The sequence below is a fragment of the Spermophilus citellus genome, assembly GCF_964194105.1.
Source record: "Spermophilus citellus genome assembly, chromosome: 8".
NCBI classification, from domain to species: domain Eukaryota; kingdom Metazoa; phylum Chordata; class Mammalia; order Rodentia; family Sciuridae; genus Spermophilus; species Spermophilus citellus.
The window spans coordinates 141,098,434-141,122,788 of NC_138189.1; the positions used below are offsets into that span (position 1 = coordinate 141,098,434).

At 36.0% G+C, this 24,355-nt stretch overlaps 1 long non-coding RNA gene across 2 annotated transcripts; it reads right to left on the bottom strand.

The window, feature by feature from the left end:
- Nucleotides 1-1,082: 1,082 nt before the first annotated feature.
- On the bottom strand, nt 1,083-23,660 carry LOC308654238. Of its 2 annotated transcripts, XR_014023207.1 has the most exons (5): nt 23,534-23,660; nt 5,764-5,850; nt 4,697-4,826; nt 3,197-3,287; nt 1,083-1,788 (listed from the first exon to the last, which is right to left on the bottom strand). It is a non-coding gene; the product is annotated as an uncharacterized lncRNA (long non-coding RNA). The 2 variants fall into 2 exon arrangements; XR_014023206.1 differs by lacking the exon at nt 4,697-4,826.
- Nucleotides 23,661-24,355: the final 695 nt, after the last annotated feature.

Below are 24,355 nucleotides of genomic sequence, written 5' to 3' on the forward strand. Positions count from 1 at the left end.
GCAAGAATTTGAGGGTATCTATGAGTTGGTGGGTTTAGAAGAGACTCAGGCTGTCATTTCTACAAGGAGCAAGAGATTTTGTTGACTTCTTGTTACACAAGTAAACTCTGAGCACTTATTCTTTTAGTTAGATTTGAACTTTTCAGAGGAGGGTAGTATTTAAGAATTTTTATAACTTCTATTTATATGCATTTATATGTGTTTAATATATGTAATATCATTAACATGTTACTTAAATGTGTTAATTATATATGTTAAGTATTAGATACTTGTAACTATAAATGTTTGGGAGAAAAACTCATTGAAACTAACAGCAAAAAAAAATCTTGTTTTCCTGCTAAAGTCAGATTTATTTTTATTAAGACCATATGGCATTTGGTACTGTGGTTTAGAATTGTGAAACCTGAGAAAGGATTATACTACCTGAAAGAAAAATGCAGGGGGAGGGAGAAAGAGCAATTGGTCTCAAACAGCATATATATATATATATATATATATACAATCAGAGTTTTTAGTTGTGAAATGTGCAATTGCTGTTAGCAATTCCTTATGACTTTCGTTTCTAAAGATGCTTCTCTGTGCTGAGCATTGTGCATCTATCCTAAGGCATCCTCTGTGTTCTCTTGAATCAAAAGAATTAGTTCCTTCTCTAACAAGAATCTTGGGAGCACATGTTTTAGTGCAGAGTAGCTTATGCAGGATGCTTGCTTGTCAGAGTTCAACAGCATGTGGTGCAGAGAGAACTTGGTGTCTGTCCAATTTTTGCTTCACATGTTTTCTAGCTCTGGCAAAGCAGAATTGGAGCTGCTGCTCAACTTCTTGGCCATTGCTTGTTGTATGGAGGAGACATAAAGTAACTCCTCGGTGTGTATAATCCCAAGAGGAGTCACAAAAATCTTCTGTATGATGTTTTCAGCATTTGAGGTTTTAATACCTCATTTTTACTTGTGATAAGATGGTAAAGAAGAAAAGGAAAGTCAACAGCTAGGCTTTGAACTCTTAAACTAGTAGAAATTGTCCCTTTGTCATTGAGAGAATAAGAAGTTTTGAAAATTATTTTCTCAGTGATGCAAAATTTCAGATTTATTTTTCTATGATTTCATCTCAATGTAGGTCAAAAACTGATTCTTATTGGAACCATCATGATTGTAATGATTTCCAAATGAAACTCTATAATTATAGAAAGAACTAAAAAAAAATCCCTTTACCAAAATATCTGACTCACTTTTGGATTTATACTTTATCTGGTAACTGCTATGAAAACATTCTTTATGCAGTTATTTTTAGAACATTTAAAAAAAATCCCTTTGTATATCTAAATTCTTTTTTCTCCAAAATTTAGTTTTTACTTCCTTTAACACAAATTTTAACATGCATTATAATAGGTAAGATTATCCTATGGGTTATGACTACTTGGGATAATAAATCTAGTAGTTTCCAGGATACTATTTAAAAGCATTCTTCACATTTCTTATATAAAAGGAGTTTTATAGACAGTTTTATTGAAGCAGATAGTTTTGTATGATTTTAAGACTACTGCAGCAGATTGAATAAGATTTTCCTGATGCATCTTTGATAAAAATTAAGAATATCTTATATTCAAGGAACAGACTCCACAAGGATTTGAAGTAACAGAGTTGTTTTAAAAGACAAGACAGACACTGAGTGTTATTATAATATTAGAAATTCATCTTTGGTGAAGTTATTTTCACTTAGACCTCTCTTAGGCTCCAAGTATTGTTGCAATGCCATGAATCTTCCCAGCAGGATGAAAATAAGGAAAGGCATCTTAAAGCAAAAAGAAAAGTATGCAGTAGAAGTCAGTCTTCATTTCTTATCACTCCTCACTCTGGGAATATATGTGTTCCTAAAGACAGGTATTTGCAGAACAAGAGATTAACTCAAAGCAAATATTTTTTTGATGCAATTTTTATTACATTATTAAATACATAATACTTGGAAATGAGAGAGTCTTGTATTTTAGCAAGTAACAGATCCAAGATGAGGTAATTGTTTTAGTGAGGTCTGAAAAGGTCACATGCAATTGAGGTCACATACAATTGAGGTATAATGTAGGGTCAGGATTCGCATTTCCAATTATGTCTGTGGAACAAAAATAACTAAACAGATACACATAACATTGGTATGAGACTATTCATTAACCATGTAAATTTGAGCAATAAAACCACTTCTGAGCCTGTACTTTCACATTTATAAATTGGGACTAGCAATGTCAAACTTTAGGGCTATTGTAATGATTTGGAATCATTCAACAAATTTTGTGTTAGCTTTTAATTGCTTTGATGAAAATACCGGACAAAACAACTTGAAGAAAAAGTTTATTTTGGCTTATGGTTTCAGAGGTTCAGTATGTGGTGGCGCAACTCTGCTGGGCCCAAGGTGAGACAGAATATCATGGCAGAATGGGGTGGTAGAGGTGTGCTTCTCCAGTGTGAAGGCCAGGAAGTAGAGAGCAAGAGAGGAAGGGGCTGCAGGGAAGATATTCCCTTCCAGGGAATATTCCCAGTGACCCACCTCCACCAGCCACACCCCAACTGCCTATAGTTACCACCTAGTTAGTCCAGGATGGACTGAGTAGGTTAGAACTCTCATAACCTAGTACTTCACTTCTTGTATTTACACAGAAGCTTTGGGGAGACACCTCGTATCCACAGCATAACAAATTGAAAAAATACACTATCTAGAGTATAGTAAATGCAAACTAAAAGTTAAGACATGATATAAATTACATTTTCTGTTTTTTGTATGAAACTTAATATGTCAGGTATTATGCAAAAAAAATAAGCCTACAGGAACTTATATAACTTGAGACTGCCTCACAGATTACTGACAATCATTAAAGCTCATTGTAAGTATAGAAATTTAAGGCTTATAGATAGTAACTTGTCTGAGTTCTTTTGATTAACATTACCTATGAACTGCATGCAAAACCAGGATGCTCTGACCTAAGAGTTTTTGAGCACTGGTATAAACAGTTTTCATTTTGACATCTATCTGTCTCTGCTAACTATAGAATTAATTTCCATTTCAGTATTATTCCGTTTTTATAATGAGGTACATCTTACAAATTCATACCTTGAAAATATACGTGTGCTGACCTAGGTCAGAAATGTAGTTGTTATTACTCATCAGACAAGAGGTGGTTGCTTTGCATGTATCTTCTAAATCTACTTACCTGATGTGGACTGGGCGAAACCACATAATCCTGAAAAACAGCATTGCAGTCAATGGAGAAATAGGATTTCTTAAGTTGATGGTTTTCTTTTCTGTGAAAAAAAAAAACATAAGCTGAAAAGAAAAAAGATGATTCCTGAATAATTGGAACATTTTTGCTTTATGCAAGATGAAGGCTGAATGATGTTTTACAAACTGGTAAAGTTTTTTCAGTGTATCTCTTTCTAAAGACCTAAGAATTTTCTCTAAAGTTTCCATGATACTTTCTTAAATGTCAAAATCTAGACAAGAAGCATTAAGGATAGGGATTCCATCAACCCTGAAGCAGGTGAACCGAGCAGTAGAGCCATAGGAAATATCCATCCTGAGATTTCTCTGACCATTTGAGGACACCAGCTGCTTTGCTAAAAAGCCTTTGAAAGCATTCTTCTTTTAACCTTCTGGGGTATTTTTTTTTATTATTATTTCTGCTTGGGATATTTCTTGGCATAGAGATCTTGGACTACAATTTATCTTCTGTATTTATCTGTGCTGGCAGGACAACTCTAACCCATGATCCACAGCTTGGATTATTGGCAGGAAGATGTCTATGGCTGGCTTTTAAAAGTTTTTTCTTTTCTTGTTCCATCAGTCTCTGGTTTGTTTATCTTCAAGACAAAAAATAATATTTCCCACTTCTCCTTTTGACCTAAATGAGTACTGACCTTTATTTGGATGCATTATTTCTACTCATATCTGAAATATGCATAGCAATATTTATCACCAGTGCATATAGACATTATTTAAGTTGCCAAAAAAATAATAAATAGTATGGAAAAAAACTTCATGTTCTAATCTCTTAATGTGCCTACTAGGACTAAAGAGGTGCACTGAGGCTGCGTATTCTGTTTATCTTTTGTGATGACAAACCCATGAGCAACTATTTTTTTCCCATTCTAAACAGATATATTTCCTTAGCATACTATTACTTTTGCAATATCTTAAAAAAATTCTTGGAGAATTCGTTTGTTTAATTTTTATCAAAAAATCAAATTTTATAGATTTGCTTATTGGTTATTGTCAATAAATAATTTTAATTATAATTACTTAAATTATTTTATTGATATTCTCTATCAAGCTGTCTGCTATTTGAGACCAAAACTGCTAATTTATTGCAAAATTATTATTTAGTTTAAATAATTACATACAGTCTTAAAGGAAAAATAAGAAATCATGCACAATTAATCTTACATAACATTGCTACTGTTGGTTGTTTTACATTATCAGAATATTAAATAGAGCTAGACATAAAAATATCACAATTTTTATATAAAAATTGATGGTGTAGATAAAGCACTTTAGGCAATTAATAGGCAATTTTTATGGGCATATTTTGCTTTTGTTTTCTTGTGTGTTTTCTATTTGGATTAGACTTTGTCCTCACTTTCTCCAGATTGTTACTATCCCTATTTAAAAAAAAAAAATTATAGTATCTAACTGATCTGGCTAATAGACACTTTACCCTCTGTAGTGAAGTAGTTCAAGTAGATCCTGAGTGCAAATTGAGAAATTGATTGGAGTAGAATTCTGTTACATTTCTACTCTTTTACTACTCATCTTCCTTGTAACTCTGTGTAACTTCTGTAGACAGGCTAGAAATTTTATTAGTTTTCCTCAGTTACTAAAGTAGGCAAGATAATAGGAATTTCTGGACAGAAGTTGAAGAATACATTAAAAATTAAATTATAATGTAACAAAAGATATCAAGTTCCTAAAAATATTCTCTAAATTTTTTTTATAATTTAAATTGAACAGCCAAAGTTCTCTATTGGATTGATACAAAACAATATTTCTGAAATACAGAAATTGACACAATTTTAATACAACTTTTCTCTCATGACATGCCTAATTTCAATTAAAGATGGATTAATTAATTTTTAAGAGGTTAACTCATAAAATCATTCTAGCTAACATATGTAATTGTTTTTGTCATTATTGTTTTGAAAGTTCTATGGTTCTTCTAGATTTTGCTTAACATAATCTTGAGACCTTTACTCTTTCACATAAAACACATAATCTTCGATAAATAGTTATTATATTTAAGAAAGAAAGCCAGTCAACCTCCACATTTTTTCCTTTAAAATATTAGAAAGATTCTTATAGCATGGAAATACTATTATAGAGAGTTATAAAGAAAACAAGCAGTATAAAATATACATTTTTGTTTCTTCCTTGAATTGATGTCACAGATGTTCTTGAAGATACATGAGGGAAAACAAAACACAATTATTTTGTTTTATATAAGTGGTTATTAAATATCTAGAAGATAAATGAAACATATTTTTTCAGTTTTATAATTAAAAATAAACTACAGTAATAAAATTTACATTCATTAGTAGAAGCAAGGGTATTATATTTTACTTTTTGCTGATTAAGGATGCAGTTATTGTAATCTAATTTTGGAAAAATTGGGGATAAACAGCAAATTAAGCAAGGCTGAAACTAATAAATGCACTCTATATACAACATATATCGTATGATAGAAGAAAACATAACCAAGTGCTTTCAAGCACTGTGATAGAACTGTACCTGACCCTCATGGAGTGATCCATTTGGTTCTTTCTCATGGTATCATGCTTCCGCAGAGGGGGCATAGGATAGCATTCTGGTTTGAGTCTGGTGAAAAAGCATCAAAAACTATTAACATACCAAGAGTGAGGAAAACTTTAATTTACAAAGCAAGAGAATGAATGGAAAATATAAGGAATAAGCATTCTAGAATGATAATCAGGCACAGTGATGCCCCTACATCTGCATGGATTCCCATGACCAGAGTTAAGTCCCTTCCACAGCTGCTACGAGTGTGGCTGATAACAAATGGCTCCTGCCTTCTCTGCTTACCACCCCATCTCTATACCTGGGACCATGGCTGATTGAAGCATTTTGACTGAACTAACAAATAAAGGTAGTTCAAGATAACTTTTATTGCTTTCTTTTGACTGTGTTGCATAGTTATAATATGGTTTATATATACTTGCTGAATTTTTCCAATTCTGATTTTTATAAAATAGGATTCAAAACATCTGAAAATAGAAAAGGTTAATTAGCAAAAATCTAATCTAAAGGACTTTTTCTACTTAAGAATTATGAGAAACTAATAAGAAAGATGTTTACATTCCAAGAAATCTTTTTACCCTTTCGTTTTCAGAAGAATCTTCTCATATATCTGCCTTATTTTCATTTTTGAAAAAATGACAATTATCGATGCTCGAAACAACTACTGAATGGTCACATCATACGCATTTTTAGCTTTGTCTCCCTTTTTCTCTTCCTGCAATTAACCTATAAATCTACCTATTATTCCAAACATGTTCTGCACTTCTTAGCTTTTAGGTATTTTCAAAGTGTTTTACAAAGGAATTTCAAATAATATGGCATTTCTAAATAATGCAATCCATTTTTTTGTGGTATAGAATTTAAGGACATATTTTCAAATAGCGGGGGCACACATATAGGGATAGTACAGCTTAATTAGTTCCTACAGAGACTCAAAGATTTCTAAAAGTAGTGTTATTTCCATAAACGTAACTTTTTGATATTATTAAAATTTGTAACTGTTAAGTAATTTCAGCATCTGCAACCCTTTTTGATAATTTTAAAGCTTAAGCACTGTGAACAAATTTTCCAGGTGTGACTGAACCTTAGCTGGAACTGAATATGCTTGAACTGCCTTCCATTGCAGTAGTGATTATTGATTGTCCCAAGAGTGCTGCATAAATAACAGCAACAAAACCTCTGTGATGTACAATAACATAACCATAAATATTTTGAACTGTGGTTCTGGGTGTGGGTTGGACAGTTCTGCTGACCTAAGCTGAGCTTGGTTGGGCTCACTCATGTGTCTGTAATAAGCTGAATATTAGCTACAAGTTGTAATGTCTGAACTTTGGTACAACTGGGTGCACTGAGCTCTGCTGTGTTCCAATAATGTAGGAGAAGAACAAGAGAAAGAAAATGGAAGGACTTTTGGCCTCTACTCACATTAAATGTGTCGCTGTTCTATAAGTTAAAGCAGTCAGTGTCTGAGACAAAAGTCTGTGTGGGAAATCATGAACAAGTGCTTGTAATTAAAGGCCACTGTGGTCTGCAACACAGTTTAAACTCATTCATGTTTCCCCACCATCCTTTTCACTCTCATGGTCCTGAGATTTATAAGAAGAGAAGGAAACAAATATTAAATCTGTAACCTGGGCATGTGGCATTATCACAAGCTCTTTACTTTCTTCTGGTGCTGTCGGGAGCTGCCTCATAGGAGCTGAGTGCCACCCCCCCCCCAGCTTTGAGTGATGGAAATGTGGAGACTGACTTCCCTGTGGCAGAAGCAGGTGGGTCCCCATCTCCACTCAGCAGAGGAGCAAAGTGTGGGAGTGGGCGTTACCCAATGGAGTGAGCTGCCTTCTTGTTCCTTTATATCCCTGACCTTTTTTGGATGGAATGTTCCATTGAACCTCCCCTTGTGTGCCCTCTATAAAAATAAAGAATTCAGGTGGCTCACTCTTTTTTCCAGCAGACCCCTAAGGTGGAAGGCTGTCACCAGACCATAAGAAAAAGGTATTTTCTGTCTGCCTGTGTAATTATTTTGTGCCAATGCAAATCACCTGGAGTGACCCTGAATGATTTAGTTGCATGTCCTGGCAGGGTGCAAAGTCCCCAGTATGATTCTGAGAAGAAGAGTTTTCACCCAATGACTCAGAAAATATTGTAAGGAGGATAAATGTTTTCCAATGTTATTAAATACAAAATGTGTAAGTCATATTCCATATACAGGCATAAGATCCTGTTTGCTAGATACTTGGTATTAAAGTACAAAGTATATATCATAAATCTGTGCTTCAAAATTAAAAGTACACTTGATTCACCTGAAGGTTTTTCTTAAAATGTATTTTTCTGATATGGTAGATTTTGATTTAGTAGAGCTGTGCTTAGGCACAAAATGCTTCATTTCTAAACAGCTCCTAGATGATGCTTCCATTCCTGGTGTGTGGACCATCATACTGTAGCAAACTCATAGGCTCTGTCTGTTAAAGTCCTGCCTTAACAGTAAGAGCAAGGCATGCAAACAGATAAAGAATGTTTTGTAAGTACAATAATAAAAATGTGCATAGAAATATGCAGAGGAAAGCAGAATGGAAGGGAGTTTTCAGCCTAGTTTGCGTTGTATCAGTCTGTGCGTAGAGTCACCTAATCCACAGCACAGTCAGGGAAGCACAAGTTCTCCATGTCAGGAGGGTAGTTGATGGGAGCCTTCTCCCTATTTATAGATTTAAAGTGGACAATTAACTTGATTAGATATGCTCTTTAGCACTACTGCCCTTGTGGCCCTGTTTAAAAGGAAGAAAAAAAATGTCAACCTGGAGACCACCTCATGTTGAGAGCCACAATGAATGTGCTGAGAGGTAGGATGATGGTAATGGACCTAAGACATAGTCAGAAGATAGGAGTAGACACATTAGTGATTAAATAGCTGAGTAAAGAGGTGGAAAAGACAAATTCAGCACCTTTAGTTAAGATGGAGGTTTCATGCATGTGAAAACTTTTCTCAAAGGAGAAATTGAGAGGAAAAATTATAAACTATATCCTGTTCAAAAACACTTATTATGCAAGGAAGTTTCACTTTGTCCCAGCAAAGGAACAAGTCAATGCTTACTGGAAAAATTTAAGTCTCAATTCTTGGGTCCTCTCTTCCTAAGTCTTTTCATTCTGCTTTAGAGTAGCATTTCAGCAGATGGCTCACTTCTTGGTGACTGTTTCCTCAGAGGCTTATCCAGCAATGCATGCTTTGAAAGTGCTGATTGGCACTTAACTAGTGACCTAGTTAACATAGTTCCTTATTCTCATTCCCACATGATTTTACTCCTGCAACCATCCTTCCCCACTAGGTAAACCTGTCAATTACATTGGCCACATTGCCAACCTGGGAATCAGCTCCCTGGCTAAGGTAGTTGGAGTTGTCCTTCTATTGCTGATGCTATCGTAAGACAACCACTCTGTTTAACAGGTCACAAATCATAAAAGGGACTGAAGTAAGCTTAATCTAGGAACAATGGAAGGAGCTAGAATCCCAATAGCATCTTTTACATCCCTGAATCCATACTACTTAAAGCCTTATCTAGCTGGGTGCAGTGTTGCACGCCTGTAATCCCAGAAGCTTGGGAGGCTGAGACAGGAGGATCGCGAGTAGTATTTAGAGTTGTATTTCTACCATTTCCCCAGCCTCAGCAATGGCAAGGTGCTAAGCAACTCAGTGAGAACTTATCTCTAAATAAAATATAAAATAGGGTTGGGATGTGGCTCAGTGATTGAGTGCCCCTGAGTTCAATCCCTGGTACCAAATATCTATCCTAGACTATGTTTATATAATCCAGTAGCTTCCTTTCATAGTGTTGAATTTATGCCTCTTCTAAACAGAACAATCTGGGATAACATCTTCTACATAGAATAAAATTATCTGTATTTCCAGTTTAATTGAATGGAAAACTTACTTGCTGTTAGACTCATGAAAACTACCAGTATGTAATCACGTGACTCTTTCTAGGTGTTTGCATTGCTACAGGGAAAATGTCAGAAATAAAATATAAATGCACAACACTCCATTTTTCGTAAGCACTGATGCCTTTGTTACATACCTTCTTTTTAATATGTTCAGGAACATTTTAAAATGGGCAGAGAAGTACCAATGAATGACTTCATTTTGTTTCCTGGAGGGAACTAACTTTGGTAGCATGATAAAGGAGGCAAATCTTTCACAGCAATCAATAGGTTTTTTTTAAGGGATATTATAATATCTCCAAATCCAAATATATAAACAAATTAATAGCACCGAAAGAAAAAAAAAACGCCAGAAGATCAAAAAAGAACAAGCATAGTCCATTAGCAGTTTCTGGCAGCCTGGGGAGAAAAGGAAGTGAGCAGAATTCTAATGCAAGGGAGTAAATTCAAAGAGGAGCAGAGCAGGAAGGAACGAATAATACGCAAAAGGCCAAGGTTTTAATCATTTACTGCACTTAATCACTACCTGAATATAAAATCTATGAATACCCTCTCAGGTCATTTATCTATTTAGATTGCTATTTGAAAATATGTTCTTAAATTCTATACCACAAAAAAAATGGATTGCATTATTTAGAAATGCCATATTATTTGAAATTCCTTTGTAAAACACTTTGAAAATACTTAAAAGCTAAGAAGTGCAGAACATGTTTGGAATAATAGGTAGATTTATAGGTTAATTGCAGGAAGAGAAAAAGGGAGACAAAGCTAAAAATGCGTATGATGTGACCATTCAGTAGTTGTTTCAAGCATCGATAATTGTCATTCCTCTTGGAAACAAATATTAAATTTCCAAATGCTTCCAACTTTAAACCAAACCAAGTACTTTAAATGTAAACTCCAGATATTTTGACAATACTAAGAACAAAACTTATGTATTTCAAAAGGATATGCTCATTACCACTTTCAAAGACCAGGGGGCTGATAGAGTCTAATAAAAAAGTGGAAAACAAACTTCAGAATAGGAGAGTAAGGGAACACTTTATAGAGTGTCTTACCTCGGTGGATCACAATGTTTTAGAAGAGCAAGTTAGTGGTGGTTTAAATAAGGAAAGCAGAGTTCAATGCCTTTCTATTTTCTTGAAACAACTCCAAATGTATTAGTTATTTTGCTTCCAGAAATCATTCAACAAATATATTAGTTTCCCCTTCCTACAAATAGGATGGTTAAGAAAAGAATTATTTACAAAGCAAAACCTATGTCATACTTTACATTTGAATTCATTCACTTACACTTTCGCAAGCTAATTAATTACTTTAGACTGAGCACTAAGCAGAGAGCTGTGTGCTCTATGTGAGTGTTTGTGCTTTCTGAGGCAACCAAGGTAGAAATGCAGGCAACCATAATTGCTTATTCTCAATAAAGTAAAATAATTCTTAGATAATATTAATATGTTTATTGCTCTATTACTCTCAATTTCCCCCATTAGAATCTTGTAAGCAAGTTTTAGGGATGCCTGGATAGTAATTTTAGTGCTGTTTTATGATTCTCCGTCTAGTCATTTATTCATGCACCCACCAATTTATTCCATAAATTACTGAGCCTTCATTGTGGGCAAGGCATGATGCCAGGCAGGCAGCAGCAGAGAAGGCTGAGTAATTTACAGTTGCAACTTTCAGTGAGCTTCCTAACAATGAGGACAGAAAAACTTCATGCTAAATATCTATAGCATAAGAAAATGTGACTGGGAAGACAAATGGATTGTTGTAATCCTTTGAGATCCTAAGACTTGAAGAAGGTGGCATTTGAATGTTAATTTGAAATATTAATGATTTTGGAGAGAGAAAGGAATAATCAGCTGAAAATGATACCAGAAGCAAACACATAAAAACTAAAAAATACAGAGCACATTTGAGGGAGTAGATAGACTAACAGGTAATTGCATGAAAGCAATCAAGGGAGACAAAATGTAACTGGTACCTTGTACGCAAATAATAGCAGATTTTGTATGACAGACTATGAACAGTCACTTCACTTGGTAGAAAATGAGGAACAATTAGTGATGTTTGTTTAAGGCATGCTAAGATCAGGACACAGTTTTTGAGATTGTGTTGCATTGATCTTGGAGTTAGGGAGACTAGGCTCTTAAAAAATCTTAGCAAGAGAAATGGGAATTTGAATTAGTCTTGCTCTAGAATGTAAAGGAGAAGACCAATGAGAGAAATATTGTGGAAATAGAATCAATATGGCTGGGGACTAGATGGAAATTTGGGAAGCAAAGATGTCGGGGAAAGCTTTAATGTTACATACCTGGGCGGCTGGGAATTGTGAACTCCTTGGTACAAATATGAATTTAATTAGAGATACATCAGCAAATAAGAAGTGATAAGCAAAAACCAAAATGTGACGTTTTTTGGTAAGATTAGATTTCAGGGAAGGAAACAAAGTACCGCAGCTGATGAGAGTCATAGATGTTAATCACAGTTCATAAAGGAGGTTAAAAGACAAAAAAAAAAAAAAAAAAAAAAAAAAAGTGGAAGGGGAAGGGGGAAAGAAAAAGAAAAAGGAGATAAAAAAAAAAAAGTACCAGGTTATGTCCACAGGAATTCTGATTCAGTAGGTCTAGGTTTTGCCATGGGGTTTTGTAGTTTTATGAATCTATTCTAAAAATAGAAGTTTTGCCCCCCATTATAACAGAACACTGTTTTCATTCACTGTGTGCAATAAATAAAACAAATGTTCATGTTAGAGAAACAGAGCTTCAGGGTACTATGCAGATTTTTTTTTTTTTTTGGTAAATTATCAGAGAAAAGCAAGATTTTGCAAGGTATTTTGTAGGTAATCAAAGACTTGTTCCCAAATCAACAAGTAATGGATGGTCTTTCAAAACTACAAAGAAAGGCATATAGAGGGACCAAAAATAATGCTTTAGAATACACAGAAAGAGAATATTCTTGTTTCCTCAATTATGTTTAACAAAAGGATAGTCATATAGAAAAAATTAAAATGAAAAATTAACCAAAGGGTTAAAATTGTAGATAAAGTCAAAGAGAAAGGATGAATCGGTGTTTAATTGAGGTTTAATATTTACAATAAAGTCTAAATTATCAGGTATAGAAATTCACTTGTATCCAATAAATCATTTTGAGCCAAGTGGTGAATGTTTAGTACTCAAGGAAGTATTTGTTGAATCAAAACCAACATAACAGTTGAAAATGGAAATTTAGCACAAGAAAGTAATAGAGTACATACAACTATGTTATTAAGTTTTGCATTAATTTTTTTAAAGGTGAGTATATTTTGAGGAAATTTTACTTTAAATTATTCAATATTCCCATAAGAACATGACAAGAAAGAAGAAAAATTTTTAAAAATGACCCCAAAATGTCTCAAATAGAGGTCTGCTACCTCCAATATTGGTGAATTTGGAATCTCAGGTAAATCCTCCTCTTAAGGTAAATAAAAAGCCTATAAACAGAGATAGGTAGCTGCCTGGAGACACTTTTCTCCTGAAGATGTTGGCTGATAACAGAAGTACCACTTTTGAAAGCATCCCATGCGTAATAAGACCATGGTTGAACACCAGAAGATAGGAAGCAAGGAGATTCCAGTGGAAACTTCATATTTTGGAAAACTGAAGAAGGCAAATCCAAGATTTTTACTATTCAGGTACTTGCCAAAGGAAAATTGCTCTGGAAGAAGATGGGATTAACCTAGGCCTTAAATATCTAACTTTCAAATAGAAATCCTGGCACATGATATTAAAAAACAAACAAAAAACCCACGTAAATAAAAACATAAGTTTAGCAAAAATCACAGAAATTTAAAACAGACCATGAAAGGGTTTAACAGTTTTCTATCAAATTTTATAATTATCAGTATGGGGAGTGTCGGTGTCTTGCCAGGATGTCATTTTTCCTGCCCAGGAGGGTATAAGTCACTGGAGAAAATAAGTCAGAAATAATTAGTGAAGAACAAGAGAGTCAGAATCATAATTTTGAAACAGAGCGACTGATAGGTTCAGTCCACACAGGAGCTGGAGCTGGACAATTAGAAAATGGCTCCTGTGGTTTATTTAAGGGGTACATCAAAGGCAGGGATAAGGTTTCAGGGATGGAGTCTTACTTTGTGATGTCTTGCAGTCATCAGGTTGATTGGCATTTGGCAGGTCACACCCATCTCAGAGGTTTTGTGGCTGCAGCAGGTCACCCCATCTCTGGTGCTGTGTGGGACCTTGTTGAGCAGAGCTGAGGGGAGTTCACATGTATTGGGGCCATCTTAACAGCAGGAGAGCCACTTAAGTTCCCAGTACCAGCCTTTCCCACTCGCCAGCTACAAGGTTGAAAAGGTCCTCACGCATAGTTCATGGATGGCTCTCAACATATCGGGTCTCTCTTGCTCAGGAGCATAAAAATATCCAGGTTAAGAATTCAGTTAAAAATAAAAAAGTTAAAAAAAACATGAATGATTTATATAAAGTAAGTTTTGAAATAAATATAAAATGATATATTAAAATGCAGTGGCTTTATTTAAAAGCAATTGAGAAGCAGATGAAGTAAGAGTGAATTGGAAATTAGATCAAAAAAAGATATTTTAAAAGGACAGAGAAAAAACATGAATACTACAGAAGACAGAGTAAGAAACTTAGGTGACACAGTGAGGTACTCAGATATATGTAACTTGAAACAGAAGAGAATGAGACAGTATCTCAAGGGATAATGGCTCAGAATTCCCCAATAGTGACGTATCTATAAATACACATTATAGTGATACTGGTGAAAATCAAAAAGACAGCTTTTTAAAGCAGGCAAATAAAAATATATTATTGTTCAAGAACAAATCATTAAACTAGTACTTAGTTTTTTTAGTATAAACAATGGAAGTCAGAAGTCAATATGATGATTTATTTATAACAAAAAAATGACAATGCAAAAGAAATAAGGAAAGATGTCCTTTTAATTAGTAATAGGTCAGTTCCAATATGCATTTAGGAAACAATGAAACTCCACCCCAACTTCACACTATGTACAGATGTCAATTCCAGACATTTTATAGATTTAAATACAAAATGAACAGCAAAATGCTTCCAAAGATAACATAGGAGAATATCATCATGCAATTATGATTGAGAAAATTTTATGAAACAAAAAACATAAAACACACAAAAAAAGAAATGGTTAATGCATTGGAGCATATGGAATTAAGGATTTCTTTTCATTAGGAAGTACTATTAAGAGAATGAAAATAAAGTTAAGAAATGGGAAAAATATCTTTACTGCACATAAACAAATTTCTCATATCCAAAATGTATATAAATAATTACTACAAACTAATAATAGACAACCAGTTGAAAAATGAACCTATTGAACATTTTAATAGGATAAATAGATTTTTTCCCCCACTGTGACCAAAATGCACGAGAAGAGCAGTGTTAGAGAAGTTTATTTGGGGACTCATGGTTTCAGAAGCCTCAGTCCATAGATGGTAGACTCCATCCTTTGAGTCTTGAGATGAAGCTGAGGAAAGTAGCTAGGAACGTGGCACCAGGAATGAGAGATGAGAGAGATTGAGATTGACTTTTGATTTTGATTTTGATTTTCTTCAGCAGGGACAAAGTACATATCCCCAAGCACACTCTCAATGTCCCACTCCTCCAGCCACATCCTACCTGCCTACAGTTACCACCCAGAGAACCCCCATCAGGAGATTAATTCATTAATTAGATAAACATGCTCATAACCCAATCAATTTGCTTTGTCTCACACATGAGCTTTTTGTGGAACCATCTAAACCATAGCAATAGTCAGTGATTTGATCAAAAAATGTTTGATCTTAATCTGGTAAATGAAAATTAAAATGGATATTGCTATGTATCAATACCAACATCTGAAACAATACTGATGATACCAAGTGTTGCTGAAGATGTGAACCAAATAAAACTCAGATTTCTGATGGAAGTACATATTGGTACAATAATTTTAGGAATCTGTTTGACATTTTCCACTAAATTAAAATTACACACACTTAGGGGTGTAATTATGAATCCTAGTGTATATTTCCAAAAGAATTTTATGCATGCAAATATAACAGCATTATTCCTGATAGATTCAAATAAAAATAACTTAAATGAAGATCAGAGGTAGAAAGAACAAATAAAACATGGCACACATTCATACAATGCAACAATATGTAGCAACAAAATTAATGAATTATTGCTAAATATAATAACATGTATTAATCTTACAAGTATAATGGTGACTTGGAGTCACATTTCAAAGAATGCATTTATTGGCTGCAAATGAAGTTAGAAAATACAGAATACTAGTGTATGGTTCTAGGAGTCAGAATAGTAATTAACAGAGAAAGCAGGAAGAGTGATAGGAACAGGCAATACAGAGATGTGAGTTGATGATATTTGTTTCTTGAAATTGAAGTTAATAATATAGATATTAATCATGGTAATTTTTGCATATTTTATGTCTGTCTTCAAAAATATTTATATCAAAACAACATGTTTATCGGGTCTCCTGGAGAATGACTAATTTTAGGGACTCGTTAACAACTAGCCCTTAAAATATTTTGTATTTCCTTGAGTGTCTACTATTTTTAACTGTTTCATTTATCTTGGTCAAAGTCTCTTAGTAAAATACTAAGTCATCCTTAAAATAGAAGAGTGTGGTGAAGATATGTGCAACACATGTAACTAACAAAGGCAGGATGCAGAATATGCAAGAAATTTTCTAATGATCAATGTGAATAAAACAGTGTCGAAGGAAAATGGGTAATGTGCTTAAAACAGATCTCTAAATGACCCCTCCCCCCAAAAGTTTTCAACCTAAACAAAAATCAAGGTAATACAATTTAAAATAACACTGAGATACCATTAGACAGTCACCAGAATGGCAAATTTTAAAAGATAGTCACGACCCATGGTAGGATGGAGGTAATGTGAGAAACAGGCTCACCTGTCCAAACCCAAAGATTGGACTGGTAGGCACAAGGTATGGCTAAAGCAAGGCTTTAATGACAGTCTTGCAAGACCAGGTGTCTGGGTGAACAGGCACCCCCAGAGTGGTTACTATCAGTATTGTATTCCCTAGTTACAAGGTCCCTCTCCTTGTTCCTCATTGGCTGAATATTATAAGATATACTATCCTCCCAGACATTGCCTAGGTTTTACTGTCTCCTTTTGGGTTATTTAAAGAAATGCACCTTTAGTTGTCTCTACCTCCCTTTGTTCTCTTGTGGTGGGAAGGCCTTCTTTGAGTGAAAGCATTTGGGCAAGTACTCCTCAACTGAGATGTTTTTCTCTCTTTTGGTCAGGATGGCCCCTTTCCCTAACTCCTGTTTGTCCAGGGACTGTTTAGGCATGTGGACTTTGAATCTGCTATTTCCCCCAGGCTATTGTGTGAATTAACTACTGATAACCATTTGGTTTATTTCCCCTCTGGTTTCTTTTCTTTTTACATTCCCAGTAATTTTATATTTAAAGCCAAATACTCTATTTTGAAAATGGACCATAAGACTTCCTCTTTCTCACAGGTAATACCTCACAGGTAGGAATGAATTTATTATGACTACTTTAAAAAATTACATTTTTCTACTACAGTTGAACATAGAGAGAGCAAACTCATTCCTAATAGAAATACAAAGAAGTACACAAAATGCACCAAAAGTATGTACAAGAGTGTTTAGCATGGGTCCCTGACATTAATGAAAGAAACCACATGGCAGAAACTAATAAACAAGATATTTATAGAAAGGAAACTAGGTCCCAAAGAATCATATTTTTCTTTCCATTTCTATAAAGTAATAATGTCAGTAATAACAACAATAACATAACTAACAGGCAAAACTGAAATATGGTATTTAGGTTTGCATGCTTTGGCTGCAAAACATAAAAACAAATAAGGAAATGATAAAAGTTAAAGCCAGGCTAGAATATTTTGGGTGTGGTATTAGGGTCTCATGATTGACTGAAATATTGGAGGCTCCTTGGGTTATGGCAAGGTTCCATTTACTGACCTTGGCTCAGGTTACATGGATTTTCATTCTGACAGTGAACACTGCATAGTACAAGTTTGGGATCTCTTTTGGAGTGTTATAATAATAAAACCGATTAAAAACTAATAATTTATATTGTAAAAATAAAGAAGAACATTACTAAGAAAAATTTATTGTAACAAATATGTGACCAAGTGCATAGATCGGGGATTTAAGCAAAAATGATTCTTTTTTTAAACTAAAGATATTGACAAGTCAAGTGATGTGAGGAAATGGAAAGCACTGATAATATGTGCTGTGAACTGTTTAAAGATATGTGTAAAGTGAGTGTATTCAGTGCTCCTAACTCCACATTTGTGAGAGACAAAGAGTACAGTTGCTCTCTGGATGACACTTTTGAGCATTTTTGGAAAACTAAGAAATATAATGGCATTAGATGGTTGCTCCAGGCTTCACTGGGCAGAGTAACAAAATGGAAGAATGATCTTGGAGATTGAATTTCCCAAGTCAAGATATGCTTAACCAATCTAAAGACTTCTCAGTGTGCTCTCAAGGAGAATCTTGTCTCCTACGGCTACTGGGAAGGGGTTGTCCAAACCAACACAATCTGTCATCCAGCAATTGCTGAATTGAAATGCACGTTTAGCTCTCAGTTTCTGAAAGGTGTCTGCAGTTAAACAGAAGAGCAATTCTTGTAAAAGAATGGAATCCTCTAAATTTGTATGAGGATATATGAGAGGACCCTGAAGAGCTGGAGTCATTGAACTCCTGCATTATGATGCGTTTATTTTGCTAGAGGAGGCGGCATCCCCACTGCCCTCTGTGGTCTTGGCCTCGACAGATCTCCCTGAGGGAACTAATCCTGCACTGCCTGTGGAAACACTAAAAATATACTCCATGGTGCAGTTAATGAGCATGACAAGGCTGATATTCCTCAGGACAACCCACTTTTGCCTCTAGACCTATAAGGAGATGCTAGTCTAAGCAGACCCTTAAAGATGTGAGACCCATGAGAAAGTGTACTATGATCTAAAAGAATGAGTTTTTTAGGTTATACAGACAAAAGTCTGGAGAACATATGAGAATGGATTTTAAGAGTGTGGAATAATGGTGGAAGGAACATCAAATTAGACCAGTATAATTTTTTTTTTACATTTTTTTTATTGGTTGTTCACAACATTACAAAGCTCTTGACATATTATATTTCATACATTAGATTGAAGTGGGTTATGAACTCCCAATTTTACCCCAAATGCAGATTGCAGAATCACGTCAGTTACACATCCACAATTTTACATAATGCACTAATAGTAATTGTTGTATTCTGCTACCTTTCCTATCCCCTACTATCCCCCCTCCCCTCCCCTCCCATCTTCTCTCTCTACCCCATCTACTGTAAATAATTTTTTTTTTAAATATGGGCTCAGAGATTCTGGATTTAATGTATTAGCGCAGTGTTAAAAAAAAAAGACACTGATACTTCATTTGTTGACTGGCTGAACTATGTATCAAAGGATGAGCTAGTGTGGAAGAGCTGGAAATACCTGATGTTCCTTGGTTTATAGTTTAGGGTGGGAGTCAGAAACTCAGTGAGATTGTAATACTATAGTGGGTTTGACATGTAAGACCTTCTCCTTTATACTAGGAAGTTCCAGAAAATGTTCCCTTCACCAATAATTTAAGAAACAGATTTGGGTGGGGAGTATCAGCATCCTTGAAGGACTATGTCATTATTACACTACTCTGCATGCCAGATGTTATGGTTTGTATGGGAGGTGTTCCCCCAAAGCTATGTATGAGACAATGTAAGAAGGTTCAGAGGATAAATGATTGGGTTGTGAGAGGTTTAACTCAATCAGTGAATTCATCCCCTGATAGGGATTAACTGGTAATTAAGTGGTAGGGTGTGGCTGGAGGAGGTGGGAATTGGTGGCATGGCTTTGGGATATATATTTGTATCTGGCAAATGGAGACCTCTTTCCATCTGTTTTCTGATCACCATGTGAGCCTCTTCCCTTCACCATACTCTTTTGCCTTGATGTCCTGCCTCATCCCGAGGAATAGAGGCTGCTGTCTATGGATTGAGACCTCTGAAATCCTGAGCCCCTAAATAAACCTTTCCTCCTTCAGCTGTTCTGGTTGGGTCTTTAAGTCACCATAGCAAAAAAGCTGACTAAAACACCAGATCTTACAATGGGAACTGCAATCATTCACTTGGGAAACTTGAAATGCTGTGGGTATAATAGGATCCCACAGTGGCAGGGGCCAAGTGATGGCTGGCACTCAAAGGCAAGGTGGTCGTATTTACCATAATTGGCAGAACAGGAGAAGCAGTGAACCAAATATTCTGACCCATGTATATCATGGTGTTCCCAGAAGTGAAATAGATGGGAAATCCCACCAGATTCTGATTCAATTTATATAAGTAGACTCAATCTAGAGCAAATGCACAAAAAAGTCTGCCTTAAATCTTAACAGCAGAAAATCATGTCCTCTCAACCAATTCCCAGATGTGAGTCAGTTTATGGTACCTAACCCCCTTGAGAGGCTGTTATAACTAGGAAAATAGTAAATAAAAAAAAATACCACATCCCTGGAGGAATTCCAGAGATTAGTGTTACCATCAAGGATGTGAAAAATGTAAAGGAGTTTCTCCCCATCACCTGGCCATTTAACTCTCCTACTTGGTTTGAGTAGAAAATGAATGGATCTTGGAGAATGACAATTGATTATCACAAAACTGGATTTTATGCAACCCATGAAGCCATATAGTTGGATATGTGCAGCAGCACTCCATCATCAAATGGAAGTGGTATATACATGATCAGGTCCTGGAGGATCAAGAAAGTTGTAAGAAAAAGTGGCCCAAATATCCATGAGTTCTTTCTACAATGCCTTCTATTCCTCAGCATGAACCTTTGGTCGCATAGGTGTATTCTAGAAAACTAAGGACTGTATTACAAATGTTTCTGCATGATATATGGTATTATACAGAAGTGAACAGTTGTAGCATTACAGTTGCTGTCTAGACCATCCCTGAAGGACAATAATGAAGGGAAATCTTTGCAGTGGGAAGAAATTCAGGCAGTGCACCAGATTGTATATTTTTCTTGGAAGAAAAAGATGGCCAGATGTGCAAATGCATATCAATTCAGGTGCTATAGCCAATGGCTTGGCTGGAGGTTCTGGGACTTGTAAAGAACATGATTGGAAAATTGGTGTCAGATATTTGATGAATAGGTATATGGATAAATCTTTCCAAATGGGTGAAAAAGTGAAGGTATTTGTGCCCAATGTAAATGTTCATCAAAATGTGATCTCAGGGGGCTGGGGATGTGGCTCAAGCGGTAGCGCGCTCGCCTGGCATGCGTGCGGCCCGGGTTCGATCCTCAGCACCACATACAAAAAAACAAAGATGTTGTGTCCGACGATAACTAAAAAATAAATATTAAAAAAAAAATTCTCTCTCTCTCTCTCTCTCTCTCTTTAAAAAAAAAATGTGATCTCAGCAGAAAAGGTCTTTAATAATTGAGTGGATAAGATGGTCTGTGGATAGCAGTCAACCTCTTTTCCCAGCCCCCCATTATTGGTCAAAGGGCTCATGAACAAAGTGTCCAGAGTGGCAGAGATGGCAGTTGTACATGAGTTCAGCAACATGGACTCCCACTCACCAAGGCTACCTTGATTACGGTCGTTGCTGAATGTCCACTCTGCCAGCGCAGAAACTGACATCAAGCTTCTGATATGGCATCATGCTCTAGTTGATCAGTCAGCAATCTTGGAGCAGGTTGATTATATTGGACTATAATCATGAAGGGGCCTTATTGGAATGGTCACTTATTCTGGGTAGGAGTTTGTCTTTGCTGCATGTAATATTTCTGCCAAAACTACCATCTGTGGACTTATATAATGCTTTATCCACCATTGTGAAATCCCACAGAGCATTGCTTTTGACTACAGAATCATTTCAGAGGCAGAGAAGTGTAGAAATGGGCTCATGCTCATGAGATTCACTGGTCTTATGTTCTCCACTATTCTGAGGCAACTGGAATGACAGAATGGTGGAATGGTTTTTGAAGGGGCAGCTACAGTGCCAGCTAGCCTATCTTGCTGGACGAGGGAAATTTTAGCCAGAAGACTAAATATGCTCTGCATCAGGACCGAATATATGTGGTGCTATTTCTCCTCTAGCTTCCTCTAGCTAGGATTCACAGGTCCAAGAATCAAGGATTTAGAAACAAATGTTACCACTTACCATTAACACTAGTGATTCATTGGTAAATGTTTTGCTTTTTGTCTACATAACCTTATGCTCTACTGGCTTAGAAATCTCAGCTTCAGAGGTAGGGATGCTTCTACCAATAGGCACAACAGTGATTTCATTTAACTGAAAGTTAAGACTTCTCCTTGGTCACTTTGGGTTCCTCATGCCTCAGAATCAACAGGCAAAGAGGGAAGTTATGTTGTTGATGGGGGTGAGTGATCCAGATTGCCAAGAGAAAATTGGACGACTACACCACCATGGAGGAAAGCATGCCTGAAGTTCAGGAAATCCCTCAGGGCAGCTCTTAATATTACCATTACCTGTCCTTAACATCAATAGGAAATTACAACCCAGTTCAGTCAAGATGACACATGGCCCAAACCCTTCCGAAATGAAGATTTGAGTCATCCCTCCAGTGAAGAGCCAAGAGCCACTGAGATACTTGCTGAAGAAAGAGGGAATTCAGAATGGGTTGTAGAAAAAGGTAGTAATAAATACCACTTACGGCCATGTGACCTGTTATAAAAATGAGGATTGTGAGTGATATATTCCCTTATTCCCTTCCTATTTTTTTTAAGTAATATATTTGTTCACATAAACACATATCTTAAGTGAATATCTTTGTTTTTCTTCTCTTTTATTCCTTTTATTGGATAACAATATCCATCAATTTAATACCAGTACTTGTTATTGAATCTAGATTATAATATTTAAGTGGTGGGATGTCAGAAAGGGTAAGCATCACTCAAAAGCTTTCCCTCATATTCTGTGGATGAAATTATTGTTCTATTTGAATACGACATGTTATATCATGTTAGAATGGTTATTGTGTTAATTTAGAGATTGAGTACGATTTAAGGAGATATTTTGGGGAGCCAAGTTGATAAGGGATGGATGTGTGATGGTTAGTCTGGGTGGATTTGTGATGGTTGCTTGGTTTGGGAGATGCCCAGGATTAAGAGACTTCTCCATGTGTTAGTGAGGGTGTTTCTGGAGATGATTGGCATGTGGGACAGCAAATGGAGAAGAGAAACTTCCTGAATGTGGGAGGCACTACCATAGGAGCTGGGAGCGCAGATGACAAGAAAAGCAGAGAAAGGAGGAAAGCAAGGCAGCTGCAAGCCAGTTTCTTCGTGAGCAGGTGTGTCTGTTGCTGTTGCCATGACCTGTGGACATTGGCCTCTAGCTACCTCATTCTCCCAATGTGGATTTTCCACCACCAGTTCTCCAGGGAGTTCTTGACCTTCAGACTCAGGCTGCATCCTTGTTCTCTCTTCTTCTGAGGCTCCAGCTTCTTGGACTGAACACTTCTGGTTTCTCTGGCTCTCTGATAGGCAGACAGCCATTGTGGACTATCCAGCTTCTGATTGTGTAGTAAACCAATCTAATAAATTCATTTATCTATCTCCCTCCTGCTGGCTCTATTCCTCTAGAGAACACTGATTTATTCAAGAAGGCACTGTGATTAAGTCATTTCCCAAATAAAAACAACCAATTGGAAATAAAATATAATATAGGCCACTGCAGGCCTGTATACTTACCAGATCTGCAGGAATAGATTCATTGAGCAAAACTGTGGGAGACTTTAGTAACAGAAGTGTGGGTCCATTATTGTTGTTCTCTTATATAGCCTGTGCACAGGGGTCTAGCAGGTTCTGTTTTCCAACTCTGGGAGAAGAAATGTGACCCTGGGCACTGGGCTTTGTAAATTGTGTGGTTACTAAAACACTGGCCCCTCCCATGTTGAGATCATAGTGAACTAAGGGCAGGGCTTGGCTAGACCTTTGCATCTCCCTTCTCTTGTCCACTCAGTGTTTGTGGTTTGGGGCTGTGTGTAGAAGAACTAGGTCATACTCTAGTATCAGTCAGGGGCTTGTTCCACGCCTTGCTGTTGTAGCTTGTGATGTGGCAAGACAGCAGCCGGATGCCTCATATCGGTGGTGTCCATATTGGGAAAGGCCAGTCACTTCCTGGCAAAATCAAGGGTTTGGAGACTGGAAATGATTGTTTTAAGCACAAGGCCATAGCAGGATTCCAAATCTTTTGTGAGGCACCAGTCCAATACAAAATTGGTTGACAATTTATCCTTGCCAAGTACATCTGAATCAAACCCTTGTATTTTCCATTATTAACACAATGAATAAATCAGACTCAGAGATTGGAAAGGCATGTAGAAAAGTAGGGTTAGTGTTTTCTTGTGGCCATTAGCTGGTTTTGCCAAGTGACATTCCTCTTTATTTTTTATTTTTCCAAACAGATCTCCTTTGGAAGTCACATTCTTGTTCTTCCCTTATGTGTTTTAGCTGGACTTGTCCTTTTCTCCAAGGATAGATGAGTTGAGACAATCAAAACCTCGTGATGAA